The 24,346-nt window shown below is 49.4% G+C and overlaps 1 protein-coding gene across 9 annotated transcripts in view; it reads left to right on the forward strand.

The window, feature by feature from the left end:
- pde4d (phosphodiesterase 4D, cAMP-specific) overlaps positions 1 to 24,346 on the forward strand; it is a 1,334,021-nt gene that overhangs the window by 1,116,856 nt on the left and 192,819 nt on the right. The gene's annotated exons all lie outside the window — the stretch shown is intronic.

The following is a 24,346-nucleotide window of genomic DNA, read 5'->3' on the forward strand; positions in this document are numbered from 1 at the left end:
AATGAGTTTAGGGATGATACTGCCGCAGGAGTGCTGGAAATCAGTTCCCATTGTGAATTTCAGAGTTGGGGCAGACACAGGCTATTTCTTGCAACGAAAATAAACTTTAAGTTACTGGAGGAATTTCTTGAAAAAATAACAAATATTAGAAAAGGTAAGAAATCAAGTGAGGTTAGAACTGCGGGTGAAGAATTTAACTGTTATAGACCCATTTCCTGTGCTTTGCCTGGAGGATATACATCAATGTTAGTGAGATTATTTTAGCCTTCTCTAGCCTACATCTGGACTCACATTTAAGTAGCGCAATTAAATATGTGTAACAATGCTATTTATGAGGAGAACTGTCTTCTTTCAAATCTTAATGAAATATATTGCACAATATGTGAGCGCGAATTTTTATTTCGGTTCAATTGAAGTTATCTAATAAAAAGGGTTTCCAGAATTTTGCTCGAATCTTCCATTTGAAACTATGGACTGAATTTTACACCACCTACCCATGTCTCCCAGTAAAAAGTCAAGGGAGCTGTGAGGGTGGGAGTGTTTCCATGACAATGACAATTGCTGCAGAGCAACTTAATGCTGGGAACTCAATTTTCTGTGAGACTAAGGTGGCAGCCCACCTTGGAGAGCTGCTGGCCAATCTGATTGACTGACAACTCTGCCATCCCAGCAACGCCAGACTAGAGTGGTGGCCTTCATTGAGACAACACAGAGTCTTCAAAGCTGAAGAGCCCAGATTGACGATGAAATCCAGGAGTGGGCGTGTTGGTAAAGGGAGGGCAGGTAGCCAGTGGGCCAGTCAAGAGGCCAGGAGGAGGGTTAAAGCGACAGTGTAACTCCAAAGGAGACAGGTGTCTTGCCCAATTCCAGCCAATGCAGCTAAAGTTGCCAGATCTCCCCATGGTGTGCTTCCCTCCTGCCCCAGGTGAAACACAGGCAGAGGCAAGATTAGGCATCAGTTGGCTGCTCAAATGCCCAAGGGGTGGGTGGGCAGTCTGATGCCAGCACACTAGTCTGCAAAAGCTCAGAGGACAGGGGAAGATGGATAGATGACAGGTTGGCTACTAACTGGACTCTATTTGTACCCACCCAGTGTCGAACCTGCGGGTAGAGTGGTGTAACTTTCGGCCTGTGTGAAAGACTGGGCATGCTGCTTGAAATCACAAACTTTGTGTCTTGTTTATTGCCTTCTCCAATTATTGTGATGTAAAGTCGCAACTTTTGGGGGAAGATATTCTAATTTGAAATCTGTCTTCCTTTTAATTTGCCATTAAAATGATAACACTGCAAGACATCGAAGCAGAAATAGGCCATCGACCCATCAAGTCTGCTCAGTCTTTAGTTGAGATTATGTCTGATCTGATAATCATCAACTCCACTTTCCGGCCTTTTCTCCATAACCCTTGATACCTTTACTGTTGAAATATTTATTCCAGTCTTGAAAACATTTAAAGACATTTAAATTCAGTGGAGAATTCCACAGATTCTGTACTCTCTCTACAGTCGTGACTTTGTGGCCAAATTCATCGTAATCGATTTACAAGCTCTTTGACAACACCACTCTTATTGGCTGGATTTCAAACAATGATGAGACAGATTCTTTTTCCTGATACAGGACAAAGATAGAGTGCTTGGTGGCACTGGTGTAAAGATAACAATCTCTCTCTCAGCATCAGCAAAACGAAAAACCTGGCCATTGACTTCAGCAAGCAAGGTGGAGAGTATTTTCCCATCTACATCAATGGAGCTGAGGTAGAGATAGTCGAGAATGTCACGTTCCTGGGTGTGATGATCACCAATAATCAGTCCTGGTCCACTCACGTTGACGCTGCGGTCAAGAAAGCATAAGAGCGCCCCTACTTCCTCAGGAAGCTAACGAAACTCAGCATGTCAGTAAAGACTCTGACCAACTTGTACAGATGCACCATGGAAAGCATTCCATCCAGATGCGTCATGGTTTAGCACAGTAACTGTGCCACCCAGGACTGTAAGAAACTGCAGAGTTGTGAACACAGCCCAATCCATCATGCAGGCCAATGCTCCATCCATCGACTCCATTTACACATCTCGCTGCCTTGGGAGGACAGCCAACATCGTCAAAGACACTTCCCACCCTGGTGGTAACCTCTTCCATTGGGCATATGGTACAAAAGCTTAAACGCGCGAACCAACAAATTCAAGAACAGCTCCTTTCCCACTGTTATCAGACTTCTGAATGAATATTAACTTTAACAACTCCCATTAACAACTACTCACCCTCCCAGCCTGACCATTAGCAACTCCTTTTTCTGTCCAACTGTCTTTCTCTCTCTTTGGGTTCTATCCTATCGATTACTCCCTACCCCACCCACCTCCCTATTTTCTGCATATAAACTGACGTTTTCCCAGCCACCATCAGTTCTGAGGAAGGGTCACTGGACCCGAAACGTTAACTCTGCTTTCTCCTCCACAGATGCTGCCAGACCTGCTGAGCTTTTCCAGCAACATTGTTTTTGTTCCCGATTTACAGCATCCCCGGTTCTCTTGGTTTTTATTCTCTAAGAATCTTATGTTTCAATAAGGCTGCCGCTCATTCTTTTACATTCCAACTAGTACAGACCAAATATTCTCAACTCTTCCTCATAAGACTGTCCATCCATGCCTTGTTTCAACTCAGTCTCCAGTGCAAGTATATGGTTTGGATGGGATGCTTCAAGGGGCAGTGTGGACTTGTGGGGCCGAAGGGCCTGTTTCCACACTGTAGGGAATCTAATCTAATCTAATCTAATCTAGATAAGGTCTCAAACCTGTTCACAACGTTGCAGCTGTGGTCCAACTAGTGATCTTGCTAGTTGCAGAGCTTGCTATTTGCTCTTTTGACTTTTTGAGTGCATCCCAGAGTATTTTTCACAGTCTGGACCAGCTGATGAATTTATTAAAAGACAAAATGATGTAAACGATGTTGCTTTTTTTTTTATTAAGAATATTACTTGGTAACTGTCAAGTGGGTGGCTTTGGAAAGCGAGATAAGGAGAACTCAGGGCCAACATATTCCTGTTAAGGGTGAAGGACCAGACTGGCAGGAGTGGGAAACACTGGATAAGAGATATTGAGGCTTTGGTCAAGAAAAAGATGGAGGCGAATGCCAGGTATAGGCAGCTGAGCTCAACTGACTCCCTTGAGGAGTATAGGGATATAGGAGTACACTTAAGACGGAAATCAGGAGGGCATAAAGGGGACATGAGAAAGCCTTGGCAGATAAGATAAAGGAGAATCCAAAGAGATTCTACAAGAATATTAAGGGCAAAAGAATAACTAGGTCCCCTTAACAGGGTTCCTTAATGATCATCGAGGTCATTTCTGTGTGGAGCAACAGGAGAAGGGTGAGATCCTAAACGAACATTTCATGTCAGTATTTACCGTGAACAAAGACATGAAAGCTAGGGAACTCAGGAAATAAATAGTGATGTCTTGAAAAGTGTCCACATTACAGAAGAGGAGGTTCTGGAGGTCTTAAAAAGCATAAAGGTAGATAAATCTCCAGGACGTGATCAAGTATAACACAGGATATTGTGGGGAACTAGGGAAAAAAATAGTGGAGCCCCTGTTGGAAATGCTTGTCTCATTGGCAGCCATGTGGCTAATGTTGTGCCATTAGATGGCAGCACTGACATGGCAGATAGTGTTCAAACTCCTGAGCCAACCCACTCCAGACTGGCCTCAACCTTCTTCCTCTCTCCATTTCCATTTCTTTCTTTCTCTTTTTTTTTTCTTTTTTTTTTCTTTTTTTTTTCTTTTTTTTTTCTTTATCTTGTCATTGCCGTGAGGAAGCTGGAATGATGTTAGTGGGGCATTGGCCATGACAGAGGTGGTGCATGGATCGGGGACTCCTGGCTGCAGTAGACCTGAAGTGTGGGTAGGCATGGAGGCCCAGGACACCTTGTAGAGAACTTTCAGAAGCCCTGGAGCTGTGTTTGAAGACCCCTTATACAGAAGATAAACTCTATTTATGTAACTTCTTATTGGTATTTTTGTAACTCAAAATGGTACTGGACTGTGGCGACCAAACACTTCACTGTATCTTTCCAGATATATGTGACAATAAATGACTCATTAATAACTCATTATTTAAGAAAGGTTGCAAGGAAAAGCAGAGCACTACAGACCAATGAGCCTTACGTCAGTGGTGGGTAAGTTGTTGGATGGGATTCTGAGAGACAGGATCTAGATGCATTTGGAAAGATGAGGACTGATTAGGGATAGTTAGCATGGGTTTGTGTATGGGAAATGGTGTCTCACAAATTTGATTGTTTTGTAGAGATGGCCAAGAAGATAAATAAGGGTAATGTGGTAAATGTTGTCTATGTGGACTTTAGCAAGGCCTTCCACAAGCTACCGCATGGTAACCCAACTAGTAAGGTTAGATCACATGGGATCCAGGGCGAGCCAGCCAACTGGATTCAAAATTGAACTTGATAGTAAGAGACAGAGGATCGTGGTACTGGGTTGTTGTTCAGACTAGAGGCCTGTGACCAGTGGCGTGCCACAAATGTCAATGCTGAGTCCTCTGTTGTCCCTCATTTATATGAACGATTTGGATTCGGATATTGAGGAATGGTTAGTAAGTTTGCAGATGGCACCAAAATTATTGTTGTAGTGCCCAGTGGAAAAGTTATCAAAGAGTACAATTGGAACCTAATCAACCGGGCCAGCGAGCTAAGGAATGACAAATGGAGTTTCATTTACATAAATGCTAAGTGTTACATTTTGGAAGAACAAACCGGGCGTGAGTTACACAGTTAATGCTCGAGCCCTGGGGAGTGTTGTTGAGCAGAGAATCCTAGGGGTGCGTTGAAAATGGCACCACACATAAACGGGGGTGGCAAAGGCATTTGGCACGCTTGCCTTCTCAGACAGAGCATTGTGTACAGGACTTGGGCCTCATGTTACAGTGATACAAGACATTGGTAAGGCCACATTTGAAGTCCCATGCACAATTCTGGTCACCCTGCTAAAGGAAGGATGTTGTAAAACTGGAAAAGGGGCAAAAAAAGATTCACAAGCATGTTACAGAGTCTGGAAGGTTTGAGTTGAAGGGAAAGGCTGGATAGGCTGGGGCCTTTCTCATTGGAGCATAGAAGGTTGAGTGATGGCCAAGTTTATAAAATCATGAGGGGTACAGATAAAGTGAGTAGCCAAGGCATTTTTCCCAGCATAGTAGGGTCCAAAACTAGAGGGAATAGGGATAAGGTGAGAGGGGCAAGATTTAGAAGGGACATGAAGGGCAGCGCTTTCATTCAGAAGGTGATGCATACATGTAGTGTGCAGCCAGAGGATGTAGTCGTGGTGGGTAAAATTACAATGCTTCAACGAGATTTGCACAGTTACGTGGATAGGAAAGCTTTTGAGGGATATGGGTCAAGCATAGGAAAATGAGACTAGTTCAGTTTAGAAAACCTGGTTGACATGGACAAGTCATGCTGAAGGGCCAGTTTCTGTGCTGTATACCTCCGCAACTCTGTGATTCTAATACATTCTTTTCTTTCCATTTTTTTTCTCTCGTCTTGCCCCTGATGTCTGACAATAGAACACCAACATTTCAAAGGGCTGGGTGGAGAATATGTCGGTTTGTGCAAAAGTGGTGGGAGCATGTTAAGAAAGACTTCAATCGAGTTTCCCCTCTTCCCTGAATCATCATGATATGGACATTTGCCACAGTGTGAAACTTAACCCTGACGCTCACTGCTTCTTGCATTTTTCAAAAATTGGTGTTGAAGGAAAAGCGTTGCTTTAGATGGTCGAGTTTATTTCACAGAGAAAAATATCAATTTTAGGGTTGAGAAGAGTATTAGGATCACTATTTCCAAATTACTGTTCCAGGAATTATTTGACAAGTGGTGATCACTGAAACAGTAACAGTAAGAGGACATAGTGGAGTGGGGGGTTAGAATTTCAGTTGCATTCTCTCAGTCTTCTGCTGCAGTTTCGGCTGAAGGGTCATGAAAATCTTGATCACATTAACATTGTTTCTCCAGAGTTCCATTATTGTTCTGTTGGAAAGAATCTGGAATTTCCAAATGGTGTCTATTTGGTATTTTGCTGTGTAAAATTGTTATTTCTTGTCCATTGTGACTTTCTATCATTTATTTATTCATTCGCACAAATCCTTCAACCCTAATTGTATTGAAACGTGCTTTCGTGAATATGTCAAACCATGCCAGATGTGGGCTAGATAAATATTGATCATATATGTTTGGTGTTTTAAGAGTCACGACCAAATACAGAATTCAGAATTTAGATTAGTAATTGAATTATCTCAGAAAAGGAAAGGGAAAAAGGAAGCAATGGACTAATAGAGGGTGAATGGATGAAAAGAAAGGAATTCAACATCGAAGTGAATGTGCTGGAAGCAATGGAGCGATAAATTGAGAGGGGTAAGTAGGGATGCAGAGATGTAGAGACAGATTGGAAGGGAAAATATGTGGGCAGAAATGCAGGTGAAAGAGTAGGAGAAATAAGGAAAAGCATTAGGGAGAGCAACAGGGGGAAATGAGAAGCGTAAGGAAAGAGGATGGAGAAGAGAAGGGAAAGGAGAGGGTTACAAGGAAGATTGAATCACAAGAAGCTAGAAATAGAGAGAAGGGAGAGGAGAGGAATGAAAGAAGGATGAAGGAAAAAATGAAGTTTCAGGAAAATCTGGGAGGATACACAGGATGGAGAAATAGAAAGAAAGAAAGACAGAGGAGAGAGGGAACAGGGAGAAAGGAAGGCAGAGGAAAATGGTTAGGAAGGAAAAGCTGACCAGTTATTTCACAGGAAGAGGAAGAGAAAGATAACCAAAGAAGACAGAATAGACTAAGAGATGATAAAGGAGAGAAACAGAAACCAGGAGGAGGCAATATAAGATCATACGATATATTAGACAACATGTCCATCATGGGCCTCCTGCAGTGCCACAATGATGCCACCCGAAGGTTGCAGGAACAGCAACTCATATTCCGCTTGGGAACTCTGATACCATTGGGCTGCAATGTAGACTTCACCAGCTTCAAAATCTCCCCTTTCCCCACCACATCCCAAAACCAACCCAGTTCGTCCCCTCCCCCCACTGCATCCCAAAACCAGCCAAGCCTGTCTCTGCCCCCCAACCTGTTCTTCCTATCACCCATCCCTTCCTCCCACCTCAATCCGCGCCTCCATTTCCTACCTACTAACCTCATCCCAATTCCTTGACCTGTCCGTCTTCCCTGGACTGACGTATCCCCTCCCTACCTCCTCACCTATACTCTCCTCTGCACCTATCTTCTTTTCTCTCCATCTTCGGTCCGCCTCCCCCTCTCTCCCTATTTATTCCAGAACCCTCACCCCATCCCCCTCTCTGATGAAGGGTCTAGGCCCGAAACGTCAGCTTTTGTGCTCCTGAGACGCTGCTTGGCCTGCTGTGTTCATCCAGCCTCACATTTTATTATCTTGGAATTCTCCAGCATCTGCAGTTCCCATTATCTCTGATACTATTTTAACCTCACTGCGAAGCCTCTTCCAGGGATGCCTAACCTGAAGAAGTTACTCTCCTCCCTCCGGACCAACCTCAGGGAATCTCTCTCCCATTGCAACTCTCTTGTAATCTCTTCGGCCTTGAAACTGCTCGACCATGTCCTGAAGCAAACCAGGTACCACAGCCACATCACCTTCCTCAGCACCTGCCTACGGAACCAGATCATCCCCAAGGGACTACAGTCCACATTTCAGCCTTCCCAATTTGGCCCCAACCATGACCACCTCTACACCCAGAATATTCAGACCCTTCAGAAGCGGTTCTCCCTGCGAGTCCTGAAACAGACACTTGCAGCCATGCGCCGGCACCTCCAGGCACTGCAATCCAGCCTGCCCCAGCTCAGAGCCTCCCTCTCCCAGACCTGCAAAGGACCTCTGCTGTTTTTCATCCTCCGCAGGATCCACAGACTGAACACCCAGTTCCACTCAGCTTTACTGGACACCAAAAATTGTAAGTACAACCAACTCACGGGCCCCTGCCACCCACAAGAGGATTCCTGCGCCTCCCAAATCCCGACTCTGTCCCTGCCACTCCCCCACCATGCACCCGCCGCCATTGACCATTTGGACACGGCCGGAGACCCCACCGATGACGTCACATCCGCCTCCACCGGCCACAGAACTTCCGGAACCGCTGCTGCAGTCACCACCTCCACGTCCAGGTACAACACCCCACACACCACCCTCACCGCAGCTGCTGCCGCCCACCCCGATCCTCCAACCGCCGACGGAACCCCGCCCACGGTCGACGCCGACGGAACCCCGCCCACGGCCGACGGAACCCCGCCCACGGCCGACGCCGGCGAAACCCCGCCCACGGCCGACGGTACCCCGCCCACGGCCGACGACCTCATCGCTCCGCCCACAACCTCCACAGCCAGCAACCCCAGAGGAGACAGCCACACTGAGCCCTGCCGCATCTTCACCATCCCCCCCAGACCTCCCACTGACTGAGGACGAACGGTCAGTCATAAGCAAGGGGCTCACCTTTGTCCCCCTACAACCACACATCAACGAATACCAGTCACGGTTGGACATAGAGCAGTTTTTCCGCCGTCTTCGCCTCCACGCCTACTTCTTCAACCGGGAACCTAACCCTCCTTCCACTGACCCCTTCACCCGCTTCCAACACAAGTCCTCCTCCTGGACACCACCCCCGGGCCTCCTACCCTCCCTCGACCTCTTCATCTCCAACTGCCGTCGAGACATCAACCGCCTCAACCTCTCCACCCCTCTCAGCCACTCCAACCTCTCCCCCGCAGAACGGGCAGCCCTCCGCTCCCTCCGCTCCAACCCCAACCTCACCATCAAACCCGCAGACAAGGGTGGCGCAGTGGTAGTATGGCGCACTGACCTCTACAGCGCCGAGGCCAGACGCCAACTCTCCGACACCACCTCCTACCGCCTCCTCGATCATGACCCCACACCCGAGCACCAAACCATCATCTCTAACACCATTCACGACCTCATCACCTCAGGGGACCTCCCACCCATAGCCTCCAACCTCATACTTCCCCAACCCCGCACGGCCCGTTTCTATCTCCTTCCCAAAATCCACAAACCTGCCTGCCCTGGTCGACCCATCGTCTCAGCCTGCTCCTGCTCCACCGAACTCATCTCCACCTATCTGGACTCCATTTTCTCCCCTTTGGTCCAGGAACTCCCCACCTACGTCCGTGACACCACCCACGCCCTCCACCTCCTCCAGGACTTCCAATTCCCTATCAGAGATAATGGGAACTGCAGATGCTGGAGAATCCAAGATAATAAAATGTCAGGCTGGATGAACACAGCAGGCCAATTATCTCTGATAGTATTTTAACCTCACTGCGAAGCCTCTTCCAGGGATGCCTAACCTGAAGAAGTTACCCTCCTCCCTCCGGACCAACCTCAGGGACCTTTCCCCTCCCTACCTCCCCACCTATACTCTCTCCACCTATCTTCTTTTCTCTCCATCTTCGGTCCGCCTCCCCCTCTCTCCCTATTTATTCCAGAACCCTCACCCCATCCCCCTCTCTGATGAAGGGTCTAGGCCCGAAACATCAGCTTTTGTGCTCCTGAGATGCTGCTTGGCCTGCTGTGTTCATCCAGCCTCACATTTTATTATCTTGGATTCTCCAGCATCTGCAGTTCGCATTTTCTATTCAGCCTGTTTCAGATATATTACTACCCATTTCTGGAGCAGGTGGGACTTGAACTTGAGTGAGGGGCAAAGCCACTATGCCACACCAAGCCCCTTTTGAGAGCATAAGTGAACCTCCTGTCGATACCCATCACTTGAATATAATTAAATAGTTGATACGCAATGAACATATTCACCTCAGTTGATTTGGTGATGAGGCAGAGAAATGTTCGCTTGTGTGTAAGAGAATTTCTGGGTAGAGAAAATGAAACATATGCCCCGTCCAACTCCAATTTGATTTAGCTCCCTCCCCCTCACCTCTACTGGTCTCCATTGCCTCAAGAGAGGCTTTGTAAATTAGTCAATTGGAAAACCTGGGTGGCAGCGAACAGATGAGAAAGTACTCATGGGTGACTTGGTGATGGGCAGAAGAAATGTTTAGTTGTACGTGAGAGCACTTCTAGCTATTCCAAAAAGATGGTTAATGCACGATGGACCAGTTGGTGTCATTCTATGATAAAAGATCCTGTGATTCCAAAGTTTACTCATATATGTCTTTCATCCATTTGGTAATGATAAAGAATATTTAATCTTGTCTATACCTAATTTAGGAGCGTGAATGATATTCTGTCTTCAATGATGTAGCTTAACTCAATGACAGAAAACTTGAAGTGAACATAGACACAGCTGAACTATGGTGATTCTGTTCTGTATTCTCTCCATGGCTGTTCCCTTTAATTTACTAAAGCAATCACAAAACTGATGGCAAAGCTGAGGAAATAATGTTGTTTCTCTACAAATATTTCTTGCACTTCCCTTTGTAACATTCTGCAGAAACCATTGACAGGTATATGGAGGCTCTAGGCTGGTGATCACGTGGCTAATGACAGACTCATTGATAACACAAGCTGGAAAGAGGCCATGAATTCAGTTGCTGAAGACAGAAACATAGTACTGTCCTGCTCATTCATAAACAATAACTACTATTATAAAGTTGGCGTATCTGTCACATTTCTGTTTATACAGGATCAAGGGTAATATAAAATGTGTGATATACCTGTTTCAATCACTATCACTGTGTATGTGAATGAATTTCGAATAGTTGAGAGCATGCCATAAAAATGGCACACTTGAGGATATGAATGACAGTGTAAGATAAATTTTGCAAGCTGAAAATCAAGGCTTGCTATTTTCAACATATTGTATTTGTAGGTGCCTTTAACAGAGAAGAACTTTCCAGCATACTTGACAAAAGTGTAATTGAAGGATGATCAACACAATCGTAGGGCAGCAGCGGATATAATCAGAGCCTGATCAAAGAGGCGTGTTTAAGAATGTTCTTAAAGAAGTAAAGACAAGTGGAGAGGTGGGAAATGTTGGGGACAGAATACCACAGTTTATGAAAGAAACCATAGTCAACAATCATAAATCACGGAAAATTGTTATAGTGCAGAAGTGGATGTGAACATAGGTGGAGTGTTTATTAAGTCTGCAGATGACGCCAAAATTGGTGGTGTAGTGGACAGGAAAGAAGGTTATCTCAGAGTACAACAGGACCTTGATCAGATTGGGCAATGGGCTGAGGCATTGCAGATGGAGTTCTATTTAGATAAATGTTGGGTGTTTCATTTTGACAAGGAAAAACAGGGCAGGATGTATACACTTAACGGTAGGGTCCTGGTGAGTGTTGCTGAACAAAGAGACCTTGGTGAACAGGTACTTAGTTCCTTGAATGTGAAGCCACAGGTGGACAGGGTGGTGAAGATGATGTTTGGTACTCTTGCCTTTCAGTGCATTGACTATAGGAGGTGGGATGTCATGTTGCAGCTGCACAGTACATTAGTGAGTCCACTTTTGGAATACTGTGTGTAATTCTGGCATCCCTGCTGTAGGAAAGATGTTGTTAAATTTGAAAGGGTTTGGAAAATATTTACAAGAATGTTGCCAGGTTTGAAGGAATTGAGCTATGTGGAAAGGCTGAATAGGCTGGAGCTATTTTCCCTGGAGTATCAGAGGCTAAGGGGTGACCTTACAGAGGTTTATAAAATCATGAAGGACATGGACAGGATGAATAGCCAAGGTCTTTTTCTCAGGTTGTCGAGTCCAAAACTAGAGGGCATAGGTTTAAGGTGAGAAGGGAATGATTTGAAAGGGACCTCAGGGGCGGCGTTTTATAATGCAGACAGTGGTGCGTGTGTGGAATGAGCTGCCCAGGAAAATGGTGGAGGTTGATACAATTACAGCATCCAAAAGGCATCTGGATAAGTATATGAGCAGGAAGGGCTTAGAGGGATATGGACCAAATAGGACAAGATCAGTTTGGGATTTCTGGTTGGTACGGACGAGTTGGACCAAAAGGTCTGTTTCCGTGCTGTATAACCTCGATGACTCTATGACTATAAGTCATTCAGCCCATTGTGTCTACACTGGCTGTTTGAATGGGCATAATGACTTACTGCCATTCTCTTGCCAGTTCCCTTTAATACTGGTTATTGTTTCTATTTAAATAATCCCCTCTGAAATGCCTCAATTAAACCTACCTCTACCACACTTACAGGCTTGTACTCATTGCTTACCTTAACTATATGGAGACATAGTCATAGAGCTGTACAGTATGGAAACAGACCCTTTGGCCCAAATCGTCCATATTATCCTAAATTAACCTAGTCCCATTTGCCAGTATAATAAAATGTGAGGCTGGATGAACACAGCAGGCCCAACAGCATCTCAGGAGCACTGTAGCTGCTTGGCCTGCTGTGTTCATCCAGCCTCACATTTTATTATCTTGGATTCTCCAGCATCTGCAGTTCCCATTATCACCCATTTGCCAGTATTTGGCCCATATCCCTCTAAACCCTTCCTATTCATATATTCATTTAGATGCCTTTTCATTTGTGGCGGCACAATGGCTCAGTGGTTAGCACTGCAGCCTCACAGCACCAGGGACCCGGGTTCAATTCCAGCCTCGGGCGACCGTCTGTGCAAAGTTTGCACATTCTCCCTGTGTCTACATGGGTTTCCTCCGGGTGCTCCAGTTTCCTCGCACAGTTCAAAGATGCGCAGGCTAGGTGGATCGGCCATGCTAAATTGCCCGTAGTGTTCAGGGGTGTGTGGGTTGTAGTGGGATGGGCCTGGGTGGGATTCTTCAAGAGGCAGTGTGGACTTGTTGGGCTGAAGGGCCTGTTTCCACACTGTAGGCAATCTAATCTAATCTAATTGCTCTGTGAAAAAGTGTTTACTTACATTCCATTTCCTCCTTCTGCAAATTCCTTCAAATCTGTGCCCTCTCATTTTCAATCCTTTTATCAGTGGGAGCAGTTCTCCCTATCTAGTCTATCCAGACTCCTCATGAATCCTCATAACAAAACCTCCATTGCCTTCTGCTTTATTAAGTTCTCTCCATGTGTCCTACCACTTGTAATAACTTACCCAAGCCTCTTTCCTCCTGCAAACCCTTTAGATTGGTATCGTTATGTCATACTCTGCCTCTGTATTCCTTGTACTAAAGTGTTCCACTTCACACATCTCCACATCAAAATCAGCATCAACCTATCTTCAGCTCCACACATTGTCAATATCTTTTTGAAGTTCAGTACTGTCCTCGTCAAATTGTATTGCTTTCAAGTACTATATCATCCTCAAATTTGCAAGTTGACCCCTACACTCCAAGATCTAAATCATTGATATATATCAGGAAACACAAGGGTCCAGTGCTAACCTCTGGGGAACTCCACTACTAGCCTTCCTCCAGCCTTAAAAAATGCCTATATACTGTTACCGTGGTGTCCATTACTCAGCTATTGTTAAATGCATATTGCTACATCCCTTTTTTTCCATAAGTTCTAACTTTGTCCACAAAACTTCTTTTGTCGTGCTGTAATATACCCCATTTAGAAGCCTATGTATCAACAATGCATCAACATCAGCATCAACAATGTCTCCCTCATCAACCTCCTCTGTTATCTATTCAAACAATTCCGAGAAAATAAGTAAGCAGGATTTTCCATGATGGCCCTCTCTAATTAATTCTGACTTGGCCTTGTGACTATTAATTCTATCAGAAGTAATTGTTTAAATAATTAACTTGTGCCAGGTGATGACCATCTCAGACAGGAGCGTTTAACCATGTCCCCATCACATTGAATGGTGTCACCATTTGGGGAATTCTCCACCACATTCTGAGAGTTGCTTTCCTGGGGATTGACATTGACCAGAAACAGAACTGAGCCAGCTATTATAAACACTACGTAAGCATTTATACCATATAATTGTCAGAGAATGCACATCTGCAAAAAGTGAGTGCTGAGTCATCAACCTTTGATATTTGTGGACATTAATATTGTTAAATCCTGCAATATCAACATTTTAGGATCAGGATTGACTCAAAAATTAACTGGACCAGTCACATTAAATACTGTTGCTATACAAGCTTGTCAGAGGCTAGAATTCTGCAGCATGTAACTCACTCATTATTACCACATTCAAGGCACAACTCAGAATGATAATTGATTACTTTTTGCTTGTTCGCTCACATGAGTGCAACTCTTGCAACACTCAAGATGATTCATACCATTCAGCATCAAATAGATGATTTAAGAAGGTCAACATCATCCAGGACAAGCAAAACAATCTGTTTTATTGGAACCCCATCAACGACTTTCAACATTTACTATCTTCCCTACTGATGCACAGTAGCAGCAGTGAATACCATTGTTAAGGTGTACTGTAGCAACTCATCCAGGTTCCCTGAACTAGTTCACCTTCCATAACTAGGCGACACAGGTCTAAAATTAGGTCAAGGCGGTGGAGTGCAGTCACTCGCTTTTCTCTCAGAGAATAGTGCAACTTTGGACCTCTAGCTCAGAAGGTGGTAGAGTTCAGACAGTCATACAGCATAGAAACAGGCGCTTTGGCCCTCATGTTTATACCACCCTACAAACACCACACTACACAAAGAACAATTTTCTGCTCTTGGTCGATAACTTACTGTGCTGTAGGGTTTTAAATGTTCATCCAGATGCTTGTTAAATTTTGGGAGAATACCTGCCACCACCATCCTCTCAGACAGTGTGTTCTATATTTGTATCACCCTCTGGGTGAAAAATAATGTTGCTCAGATTCCCTCTAAACCACTTAATGCGCACCTTAAACTTACAGTGGTCTTTGGACTTGACACATCATCGAATATTTTAAAATAGAGGGAGATGAATTCTTATTCGGCAAGGAAAATCAAGGTGTATCAGCTGTAGATGAGAATATGGTATTCAGAACATAAACAAGTTAGCCACGATCCTAATGAATGGCTGAACATCTTCTAAAGGCTGAACGGTCTACTTCTGCTCCAAATTCTTATGTTCGTGACTGCACCTTTCAAAACTTGATTTCTATATCGTGGGGGACAAGGGCAGCAGGTATATGGGAACACAACCATTTATAAGATGCCCTCCAAGCCATTTTGCATCCTGTGTTGAATAAAGTCAGAAATCACACACCAGATTATAGTCTAACAGGTTTATTTGAAAACACAAGCTTTCAGAGTCTCACTCCTTCTTCAAGTGTTAGTGACAGAAGATAGTGTTAGACTCAGAATTTATAAGTATAAGATCCAAGGTTCATACCATTGATGTGAAGCTTCTGTTACATCGTTAATCACTTAGAAGATTTTAATCAATGTATGTAAATCCCCAAATTCGTTATAAGTCACTGTCCTGAGAGAATGAAAGGTTTTGGCAGTGTAGAGAAGAAATTTAGGTGAGACAATGCATGTTAGGTGTGACACCTTGTTGAGAATCTGTTTGTGTTTCAGTTTGGAGTCAGACTGGTTTTATTTCAAAAGCAGGAATGTATAAAATGCCATATTGACTGACTGTATAAATTGTGTGCGTTTTGAACAAAATGAAATATATCTGCAAATGCACATTCATTTCTCGTAGATACGTGTGTGCGTGTGTGTGCCTGAGAGAGAGAAAGAGAGAGTGAGTGTGAGGGGCGAGAGTGTCTGTTAGTGGGCGGGAGACTGTGTGTGTGCAGGGGAGGGGTAGAGAGAGTGTGTGTGTGAGAGAGAGGGGAGAGAATGTGTGTGTGTGTGAGAGAGAGGGGAGAGAATGTGTGTGTGTGTGAGAGAGAGATGGGAGAGAGTGTGTGTGTGTGAGAGAGAGATGGGAGAGAGAGAGAGAGTGTATATGTGTGTGTGTGTGTATGTGTGTGTGTGTGTGTGTGGAGGGGAGTGTGTGTGTGTGTGGAGGGGAGTGTGTGTGTGTGTGGAGGGGAGTGTGTGTGTGTGTGGAGGGGAGTGTGTGTGTGTGTGGAGGGGAGTGTGTGTGTGTGTGGAGGGGAGTGTGTGTGTGTGGAGGGGAGTGTGTGTGTGTGTGGAGGGGAGTGTGTGTGTGTGTGTGTGGAGGGGAGTGTGTGTGTGTGTGTGGAGGGGAGTGTGTGTGTGGAGGGGAGTGTGTGTGTGTGGAGGGGAGACTGTGTGTGTGCGGGGGAGAGACTGTGTGTGTGCGGGGGAGGGGTAGAGAGAGTGTGTGTGTGAGAGAGAGGGGAGAGAATGTGTGTGTGTGTGTGTGTGTGAGAGAGAGATGGGAGAGAGAGAGAGTGTATATGTGTATGTGTGTGTCGAGGGGAGTGTGTGTGTGTGTGTGTGTGTGTGGAGGGGAGTGTGTGTGTGTGTGTGTGTGTGTGGAGGGGAGTGTGTGTGTGTGTGTGTGTGGAGGGGAGTGTGTGTGTGTGTGTGGAGGGGAGTGTGTGTGTGTGTGTGGAGGGGAGTGTGTGTGTGTGTGTGTGTGGAGGGGAGTGTGTGTGTGTGTGTGTGTGGAGGGGAGTGTGTGTGTGTGTGTGGAGGGGAGTGTGTGTGTGTGTGTGTGTGTGTGGAGGGGAGTGTGTGGAGGGGAGTGTGTGTGTGTGTGTGGAGGGGAGTGTGTGTGTGTGTGTGGAGGGGAGTGTGTGTGTGTGTGGAGGGGAGTGTGTGTGTGTGTGGAGGGGAGTGTGTGTGTGTGTGTGGAGGGGAGTGTGTGTGTGTGTGTGGAGGGGAGTGTGTGTGTGGAGGGGAGTGTGTGTGTGTGTGTGTGGAGGGGAGTGTGTGTGTGTGTGTGGAGGGGAGTGTGTGTGTGTGTGTGGAGGGGAGTGTGTGTGTGTGTGTGGAGGGGAGTGTGTGTGTGTGTGTGTGTGTGGAGGGGAGTGTGTGTGTGTGTGTGTGGAGGGGAGTGTGTGTGTGGAGGGGAGTGTGTGTGGAGGGGAGTGTGTGTGTGTGTGTGGAGGGGAGTGTGTGTGTGTGTGTGGAGGGGAGTGTGTGTGTGTGTGGAGGGGAGTGTGTGTGTGTGTGTGTGTGTGTGGAGGGGAGTGTGTGTGTGTGTGGAGGGGAGTGTGTGTGTGTGTGTGTGTGTGTGGAGGGGAGTGTGTGTGTGTGTGTGTGTGTGTGTGTGTGGAGGGGAGTGTGTGTGTGTGGAGGGGAGTGTGTGTGTGTGTGTGTGTGGAGGGGAGTGTGTGTGTGTGTGTGTGTGGAGGGGAGTGTGTGTGTGTGTGTGGAGGGAGTGTGTGTGTGTGTGTGGAGGGAGTGTGTGTGTGTGTGTGGAGGGGAGTGTGTGTGTGTGTGGAGGGGAGTGTGTGTGTGTGTGTGTGTGTGGAGGGGAGTGTGTGTGTGTGTGTGGAGGGGAGTGTGTGTGTGTGTGTAGGGGAGTGTGTGTGTGTGTAGGGGAGTGTGTGTGTGTGTGTGTAGGGGAGTGTGTGTGTGTGTGTGTGTGTGTGTGTGTGTGTGTGTGGAGGGGAGTGTGTGTGTGTGTGTGGAGGGGAGTGTGTGTGTGTGTGTGGAGGGGAGTGTGTGTGTGTGTGTGTGGAGGGGAGTGTGTGTGTGTGTGTGTGGAGGGGAGTGTGTGTGTGTGTGTGGAGGGGAGTGTGTGTGTGGAGGGGAGTGTGTGTGTGTGTGTGTGGAGGGGAGTGTGTGTGTGTGTGTGTGGAGGGGAGGTGCGTGTGTGTGCGTGTGTGTGTGGAGGGGAGTGTGTGTGTGGAGGGGAGTGTGTGTGTGTGTGTGTGGAGGGGAGTGTGTGTGTGGAGGGGAGTGTGTGTGTGTGTGTGTGGAGGGGAGTGTGTGTGTGTGTGTGGAGGGGAGTGTGTGTGTGTGTGGAGGGGAGTGTGTGTGTGTGTGGAGGGGAGTGTGTGTGTGTGTGGAGGGGAGTGTGTGTGTGTGTGTGTGTGTGGAGGGGAGTGTGTGTGTGTGTGTGTGTGTGGAGGGGAGTGTGTGTGTGTGTGTGGAGGGGAGTGTGTGTGTGTGTGTGGAGGGGAGTGTGCAGGGGAGTGTGCGTGTGTGTGTGTGGAGGGGAGTGTGTGTGTGTGTGTGGAGGGGAGTGTGTGTGTGTGTGTGGAGGGGAGTGTGTGTGTGTGTGGAGGGGAGTGTGTGTGTGTGTGGAGGGGAGTGTGCAGGGGAGTGTGCGTGTGTGTGTGTGGAGGGGAGTGTGCGTGTGTGTGGGGAGGGGAGTGTGTGTGTGTGTGTGTGGAGGGGAGTGTGTGTGTGTGTGTGTGTGTGGAGGGGAGTGTGTGTGTGTGTGTGTGTGTGTGGAGGGGAGTGTGTGTGTGTGTGTGTGTGGAGGGGAGTGTGTGTGTGTGTGTGGAGGGGAGTGTGTGTGTGTGTGGAGGGGAGTGTGTGTGTGTGTGTGTGTGTGTGTGTGTGTGGAGGGAGTGTGTGTGTGTGTGTGGAGGGGAGTGTGTGTGTGTGGAGGGGAGTGTGTGTGTGTGGAGGGGAGTGTGTGTGTGTGGAGGGGAGTGTGTGTGTGTGGAGGGGAGAGTGTGTGTGTGTGTGGAGGGGAGTGTGTGTGTGTGTGTGTGGAGGGGAGTGTGTGTGTGTGTGTGTGTGTGTGTGTGTGTGGAGGGGAGTGTGTGTGTGTGTGTGTGGAGGGGAGTGTGTGTGTGTGGAGGGGAGTGTGTGTGTGTGGAGGGGAGTGTGTGTGTGTGTGTGTGTGTGTGGAGGGGAGGTGTGTGTGTGTGTGTGGAGGGGAGTGTGTGTGTGTGTGTGGAGGGGAGTGTGTGTGTGTGTGTGGAGGGGAGTGTGTGTGTGTGTGGAGGGGAGTGTGTGTGTGTGTGTGTGTGTGGAGGGGAGTGTGTGTGTGTGTGTGTGTGGAGGGGAGTGTGTGTGTGTGTGTGTGTGTGTGTGTGTGTGGAGGGGAGTGTGTGTGTGTGTGTGTGTGTGTGTGTGGAGGGGAGTGTGTGTGTGTGTGTGTGTGTGTGGAGGGGAGTGTGTGTGTGTGGAGGGGAGTGTGTGTGTGTGGAGGGGAGAGTGTGTGTGTGTGGAGGGGAGTGTGTGTGTGTGTGTGTGGAGGGGAGTGTGTGTGTGTGTGTGTGTGTGTGTGTGTGTGGAGGGGAGTGTGTGTGTGTGTGTGTGGAGGGGAGTGTGTGTGTGTGGAGGGGAGTGTGTGTGTGTGGAGGGGAGTGTGTGTGTGTGTGTGTGTGTGTGGAGGGGAGGTGTGTGTGTGTGTGTGGAGGGGAGTGTGTGTGTGGTGTGGAGGGGAGTGTGTGTGTGTGTGTGGAGGGGAGTGTGTGTGTGTGTGGAGGGGAGTGTGTGTGTGTGTGTGTGTGTGGAGGGGAGTGTGTGTGTGTGTGTGTGGAGGGGAGTGTGTGTGTGTGCGTGTGTGTGTGTGGAGGGGAGTGTGTGTGTGTGTGTGTGGAGGGGAGTGTGCGTGTGTGTGTGTGGAGGGGAGTGTGCATGTGTGTGTGGAGGGGAGTGTGTGTGTGTGTGTGTGTGGAGGGGAGTGTGTGTGTGTGTGTGTGTGGAGGGGAGTGTGCGTGTGTGTGTGGAGGGGAGTGTGTGTGTGTGTGTGTGTGGAGGGGAGTGTGTGTGTGTGTGTGTGTGTGGAGGGGAGTGTGTGTGTGTGTGTGTGTGTGGAGGGGAGTGTGTGTGTGTGTGGAGGGGAGTGTGTGTGTGTGTGGAGGGGAGTGTGTGTGTGTGTGTGTGGAGGGGAGTGTGTGTGTGTGTGTGGAGGGGAGTGTGTGTGTGTGTGTGGAGGGGAGTGTGTGTGTGTGTGTGTGTGTGTGTGTGTGTGTGTGGAGGGGAGTGTGTGTGTGTGGAGGGAGAGTGTGTGTGTGTGTGGAGGGGAGTGTGTGTGTGTGTGTGTGTGTGTGTGTGGAGGGGAGTGTGTGTGTGTGTGGAGGGGAGTGTGTGTGTGTGTGTGTGTGTGTGTGTGTGGAGGGGAGTGTGTGTGTGTGGAGGGGAGTGTGTGTGTGTGTGGAGGGGAGTGTGTGTGTGTGTGTGTGTGGAGGGGAGTGTGTGTGTGTGTGTGTGTGGAGGGGAGTGTGTGTGTGTGTGTGGAGGGGTGTGTGTGTGTGTGTGTGTGGAGGGGAGTGTGTGTGTGTGGAGGGGAGTGTGTGTGTGTGGAGGGGAGTGTGTGTGTGTGTGTGTGTGGAGGGGAGGTGTGTGTGTGTGTGTGTGGAGGGGAGTGTGTGTGTGTGGAGGGGAGTGTGTGTGTGTGTGTGTGTGTGTGTGGAGGGGAGGTGTGTGTGTGTGTGTGGAGGGAGGTGTGTGTGTGTGTGTGTGTGGAGGGGAGGTGTGTGTGTGTGTGTGTGGAGGGGAGGTGTGTGTGTGTGTGTGTGTGGAGGGGAGTGTGTGTGTGTGTGTGTGGAGGGGTGTGTGTGTGTGTGTGTGGAGGGGTGTGTGTGTGTGTGTGTGTGGAGGGGAGTGTGTGTGTGTGGAGGGGAGTGTGTGTGTGTGGAGGGGAGTGTGTGTGTGGAGGGGAGTGTGTGTGTGTGTGTGTGTGTGGAGGGAGGTGTGTGTGTGTGTGTGTGGAGGGGAGTGTGTGTGTGTGGAGGGGAGTGTGTGTGTGTGTGTGTGTGTGTGTGTGGAGGGGAGGTGTGTGTGTGTGTGTGGAGGGGAGGTGTGTGTGTGTGTGTGTGGAGGGGAGGTGTGTGTGTGTGTGTGTGGAGGGGAGTGTGTGTGTGTGTGTGTGGAGGGGTGTGTGTGTGTGTGTGTGTGGAGGGAGTGTGTGTGTGTGGAGGGGAGTGTGTGTGTGTGGAGGGGAGTGTGTGTGTGTGGAGGGGAGTGTGTGTGTGTGTGTGTGTGTGGAGGGGAGGTGTGTGTGTGTGTGTGTGGAGGGGAGTGTGTGTGTGTGGAGGGGAGTGTGTGTGTGTGTGTGTGTGTGTGTGTGGAGGGGAGGTGTGTGTGTGTGTGTGTGGAGGGGAGGTGTGTGTGTGTGTGTGTGGAGGGGAGGTGTGTGTGTGTGTGGAGGGGAGGTGTGTGTGTGTGTGTGTGGAGGGGAGGTGTGTGTGTGTGTGTGGAGGGGAGGTGTGTGTGTGTGTGTGGAGGGGAGGTGTGTGTGTGTGTGTGGAGGGGAGGTGTGTGTGTGTGTGTGGAGGGGAGGTGTGTGTGTGTGTGTGGAGGGGAGGTGTGTGTGTGTGTGTGGAGGGGAGGTGTGTGTGTGTGTGTGTGGAGGGGAGGTGTGTGTGTGTGTGGAGGGGAGGTGTGTGTGTGTGTGTGGAGGGGAGGTGTGTGTGTGTGTGTGGAGGGGAGGTGTGTGTGTGTGTGTGGAGGGGAGGTGTGTGTGTGTGTGTGGAGGGGAGGTGTGTGTGTGTGTGTGGAGGGGAGGTGTGTGTGTGTGGAGGGGAGGTGTGTGTGTGTGTGTGGAGGGGAGGTGTGTGTGTGTGTGTGTGGAGGGGAGGTGTGTGTGTGTGTGTGGTGGAGGTGTGTGTGTGTGTGTGGAGGGGAGGTGTGTGTGTGTGTGTGGAGGGGAGGTGTGTGTGTGTGTGTGGAGGGGAGGTGTGTGTGTGTGTGTGGAGGGGAGTGTGTGTGTGTGTGTGGAGGGCAGCAGTGTGTGTGTGGTGTGTGTGTGTGGGGGAGGGGTGTGTGTGTGTGGACGGGAGTGTGTGTGTGTGTGTGTGTGTGGAGGGGAGTGTGTGTGTGTGTGGAGGGGAGTGTGTGAGTGTGTGGAGGGGAGTGTGTGAGTGTGTGGAGGGGAGTGTGTGAGTGTGTGGAGGGGAGTGTGTGTGTGTGTGGAGGGGAGTGTCTGTGTGTGTGTGGAGGGGAGTGTGTGTGTGTGTGTGTGGAGGGGAGTGTGTGTGTGTGTGGAGGGGAGTGTGTGAGTGTGTGGAGGGGAGTGTGTGAGTGTGTGGAGGGGAGTGTGTGAGTGTGTGGAGGGGAGTGTGTGAGTGTGTGGAGGGGAGTGTGTGTGTGTGTGGAGGGGAGTGTCTGTGTGTGTGTGGAGGGGAGTGTCTGTGTGTGTGTGGAGGGGAGTGTCTGTGTGTGTGTGGAGGGGAGTGTGTGTGTGTGTGTGTGTGTGTGTGGAGGGGAGTGTGTGTGTGTGTGTGTGTGTGTGTGTGTGTGTGGAGGGGAGTGTGTGTGTGTGTGTGTGTGTGGAGGGGAGTGTGTGTGTGTGTGTGTGTGGAGGGGAGTGTGTGTGTGTGTGGAGGGGAGTGTGTGTGTGTGTGGAGGGGAGGTGTGTGTGTGTGTGTGGAGGGGAGTGTGTGTGTGTGTGTGGAGGGGAGGTGTGTGTGTGTGTGTGGAGGGGAGGTGTGTGTGTGGAGGGGAGGTGTGTGTGTGTGTGTGGAGGGGAGGTGTGTGTGTGTGTGGAGGGGGAGGTGTGTGTGTGTGTGTGGAGGGGAGGTGTGTGTGTGTGTGGAGGGGAGGTGTGTGTGTGTGTGGAGGGGAGGTGTGTGTGTGTGTGTGGAGGGGAGGTGTGTGTGTGTGTGTGGAGGGGAGGTGTGTGTGTGTGTGTGGAGGGGAGGTGTGTGTGTGTGTGTGGAGGGGAGGTGTGTGTGTGTGTGTGGAGTGGAGGTGTGTGTGTGTGGAGGGGAGGTGTGTGTGTGTGTGTGGAGGGGAGGTGTGTGTGTGTGTGTGGAGGGGAGGTGTGTGTGTGTGTGTGGAGGGGAGGTGTGTGTGTGTGTGTGTGTGTGTGTGTGTGTGTGGAGGGGAGTGTGTGTGTGTGTGGAGGGGAGTGTGTGAGTGTGTGGAGGGGAGTGTGTGAGTGTGTGGAGGGGAGTGTGTGAGTGTGTGGAGGGGAGTGTGTGAGTGTGTGGAGGGGAGTGTGTGTGTGTGTGGAGGGGAGTGTCTGTGTGTGTGTGGAGGGGAGTGTCTGTGTGTGTGTGGAGGGGAGTGTCTGTGTGTGTGTGGAGGGGAGTGTGTGTGTGTGTGTGTGTGGAGGGGAGTGTGTGTGTGTGTGTGTGTGTGTGTGTGTGTGTGTGTGGAGGGGAGTGTGTGTGTGTGTGTGTGTGGAGGGGAGTGTGTGTGTGTGTGTGTGTGGAGGGGAGTGTGTGTGTGTGTGTGTGGAGGGGAGTGTGTGTGTGTGTGTGTGTGGAGGGAGTGTGTGAGTGTGTGTGTGGTGTGTGGAGGGGAGTGTGTGTGTGGAGGGGAGTGTGTGTGTGTGTGTGTGTGTGGAGGGGAGTGTGTGTGTGTGTGTGTGTGGGAGGGGAGTGTGTGTGTGTGTGTGTGGAGGGGAGTGTGTGTGTGTGTGTGTGTGTGGAGGGGAGTGTGTGTGTGTGTGTGTGTGTGGAGGGGAGTGTGTGTGTGTGTGTGTGTGTGTGTGGAGGGGAGTGTGTGTGTGTGTGGAGGGGAGTGTGTGTGTGTGTGGAGGGGAGTGTGTGTGTGTGTGTGTGTGGAGGGGAGTGTGTGTGTGTGTGTGTGTGTGGAGGGGAGTGTGTGTGTGTGTGTGTGGAGGGAGTGTGTGTGTTTGTGTGTGTGTGTGTTTGTGTGTGTGTGTGGAGGGGAGTGTGTGTGTGTGTGTGAGGGGAGTGGTGTGTGTGTGTGGAGGGGAGTGTGTGTGTGTGTGTGTGTGTGTGTGTGTGTGTGTGTGTGTGTGTGGGGAGGGGAGTGTGTGTGTTGTGTGTGTGTGTGGAGGGGAGTGACTGTGTGTGTGTGTGGAGGGGAGTGTGTGTGTGTGTGTGTGTGTGGAGGGGAGTGTGTGTGTGTGTGTGGAGGGGAGTGTGTGTGTTTGTGTGTGTGTGTGTGTGTGGAGGGGAGTGTGTGTGTGGTGTGTGTGTGTGTGTGGAGGGAGTGTGTGTGTGTGTGTGTGTGGAGGGGAGTGTGTGTGTGTGTGTGTGTGTGAGGGGAGTGTGTGTGTGTGTGTGTGTGTGGAGGGGAGTGTGTGTGTGTGTGTGTGTGGAGGGGAGTGTGTGTGTGTGGTGGGTGTGTGTGTGTGTGGAGGGGAGTGTGTGTGTGTGTGGAGGGGAGTGTGTGTGTGTGTGTGTGTGTGGAGGGGAGTGTGTGTGTGTGTGTGTGGGGGAGTGTGTGTGTGTGTGTGGTGGGGTGTGTGTGTGTGTGTGGAGGGGTGTGTGTGTGTGTGGAGGTGTGTGTGTGTGTGTGTGTGTGTGGTGGGAGTGGGTGTGTGGGGAGGGTGTGTGTGTGTGTGGAGGGGAGTGTGTGTGTGTGTGTGGAGGGGGGTGTGTGTGTGTGTGGGTGGTGTGTGTGTGGGGTGTGTGGTGTGGAGGTGTGTGTGTGTGTGTGGAGGGGTGTGGTGTGTGTGTGGTGTGTGGTGGAGGGGAGTGTGTGTGTGCGTGTGTGGAGGGGTGAGTGTGTGTGTGGAGGGGAGTGTGTGTGTGCGTGTGTGGAGGGTGAGTGTGTGTGTGGAGGGGAGTGTGTGTGTGTGTGCGCGTGTGTGGAGGGGAGTGTGTGCATGTGTGGAGGGGAGTGTGTGCATGTGTGGAGGGGAGTGTGTGCATGTGTGGAGGGGAGTGTGTGTGCGTGTGTGGAGGGGTGTGTGTGCGTGTGTGGAGGGGTGTGTG

This window comes from Stegostoma tigrinum, chromosome 1 (assembly GCF_030684315.1).
Source record: "Stegostoma tigrinum isolate sSteTig4 chromosome 1, sSteTig4.hap1, whole genome shotgun sequence".
In the NCBI taxonomy this organism is placed as follows: domain Eukaryota; kingdom Metazoa; phylum Chordata; class Chondrichthyes; order Orectolobiformes; family Stegostomatidae; genus Stegostoma; species Stegostoma tigrinum.